Here is a 2500-nt window from a genome sequence, read left to right on the forward strand (position 1 = left end):
TATACAAACACTGTTACGCGGAGCTTATCATGTAGGAACATTGTATTCAGAAATGATCAACAAAACAAGTTACGACTAGTAGGACAGGTTTTGTTGCCACAGATCGAATTTTGACCTCATTTACCAATCGAAAATGACGTATTGCACCTGTTTATACCTATGGCGCGTGGTGGGTCGGTTGGCCCCATGAGAGGGCAGTATTTTATTCAAAGAGTTGCATTTGCATATTAAACGGACATGATAATAGACATGTCGAGCGGTACCATGGGACAATGGTCCGACATTCTTTAAAAGTGTGATAGTAAGACAAGTGTTGCACTGGCGTACAAAGTCAAATATCTGAGCTAAACATCTGCTCGAGAAGGGAGAGAATTGACCTCCCTTGAATATTTTCCTGATTATAGTATATGCATGACTGACAGGCAAAGTGTAAACAACAATAAGATTCCCTGTGGTTTTAACGACCTCCTTTTCTTGCTAAACTGGCTACGAGAATACCCTAACATATGGATCCAAATTATAACCGAGAAAGATGAGGAAATCTATTTTTTCTTCATTATTTCATGCAATATTTCACAAGCGTCCGTATTGGTGCGTGCCTAAAATACCAATCTTTTTGTTGTAATAACCCACCTGTCGTTGAGAACACGTATAGTGTTGAGTCTCCGTATCTTTTTCACCTGGCGACCTTCACAAGTTCATGAAAACACTCGCTTTATATAGGGCACCGCGTGACGTATTGAGTAGACTGGTTTTTCATATATTTCAGTCGTTTTTATACCTGTCATTCAGCACGCACTATTGTTCTTGTACTATAACAGTAACCATTTTTATCGAAACTCCGATAATCAAAACCATACATGTTTGCATTAGAGATCTATTGGATGATTTTATTCCACAAAATGCCTTAGTTATGCTGCTTCGACCGACTAAAGACAGGAAAAAACAGGGCAAGTTCTCGTCTGTAAGTACCTGATCCTACAAATCAGACTACGCCATACTCGGCTTTCATTCGTGCAAACAACAACCCCCCCCCTCTGTTTCTGTCACTGTCTCTCTCTCATATATATTTTCCCGTGTATCGTGTATACTTACCTATTACTTACCACAATGTTAGTGTGCCTCAATCCATGTAAATTTCTGAGCAACAGAAGAGCGAGAACTGTCAAGCGTTTAGACACTATACAACTAATGTGGGTTGTGTGTTTGGGTAATAAAATCAATTCTTTCAGGAAATAGTTAATATGTGCTAGAAGCAGACGATCTAACACGACGTGGGTATATTTTGGAGCATTATGCAATCAGACAATTAAATTTCTCGCTTAATTAAATAGTATCTCTGAAATGACAGAAAATGGCACAGATGTCGATAGTTTGAAGAGGTGATTTTTGTATTGCCCAGGACTTATGCACACAAATTTTAGAATTTATTAAATTTTAAACTCCATTTCCACTTTGCATGCATCTTAGCATCATACATGCTTTCAAATCGTATCATAATAAAGACAGTATGCCTCCTAATTAAGGGTAGATCCGATAAAATGTTTCTCACTACCACTGGTAGTGGTAATGAATTAGGATATACTAAAATGAAGAACCCCACTACCGATGTGTTGCATTAAATAAATCGGACATGTTAATATCATCGCATTGTAAGTGTGTGGCTGGGTAAGTCAAATACATGTCACTATAACATCTTACATTCTTAGACCACAATCTTACTGCAAGCTGCACTGTAAACCAAAAACATTGATTTTTATTGTATATAAGAAAACATGATACAATTGTTGAAATTGTTAACAGCCCGATCAATTAAAAGAAATAATCTTAGTAGTGTTATATATGCTTGTATTTTAAAATTATACTCAGATTGAGATGTATTTTTTAAATTCATAACTTTGACCAAAATCCATATAGATTTATTATAGGTTGTGGGAGAATCGTTCCCACATGTATGCATTACCTTTCAAAGAAGAAGTTGCAGTACGCCTGGGTTAGTACATTAGGAAATTGTCAATTGCTACCCAGATTTTGATAATTGTATTGGGACTCTACCCGTTTTGTTTAATCCTATATGATAACATTTGCATTCTTGAATACTCCGATCCTCAGAAAATCATTGCGAGATGTTTGTGCATGACGAATCTTACAAAAGGGAAAGTAAAAGGATGGGTACAAAATTTGGATAAATAAGAAAGAAATATAACAAAGTCTTGTGTGATTTTCGGTATATGTCATAAAGGTTTGATTACGCCGCATCCATCTATTCGCTACTGAAATTTCGATATTAATCGTTCGATAATTTGATACAAAAAATCGTTTTGTTTACATTAACAGACTGCACTGTTCTTCATATTTCAACACTACTTAATTTTTCTACATTAAATTAAACTTTTGTTTGTTGACTCATTTAATTCACCAATTCTGAAAATTAACAATGATATATCTGTATCTAATATATCGATATTACAGCCAAATAAATTCTTGACATATCGATTTA

The sequence above is a fragment of the Sinohyriopsis cumingii genome, chromosome 8 (assembly GCF_028554795.1).
Source record: "Sinohyriopsis cumingii isolate HCF-2022 chromosome 8, ASM2855479v2, whole genome shotgun sequence".
In the NCBI taxonomy this organism is placed as follows: Eukaryota; Metazoa; Mollusca; class Bivalvia; order Unionida; family Unionidae; genus Sinohyriopsis; species Sinohyriopsis cumingii.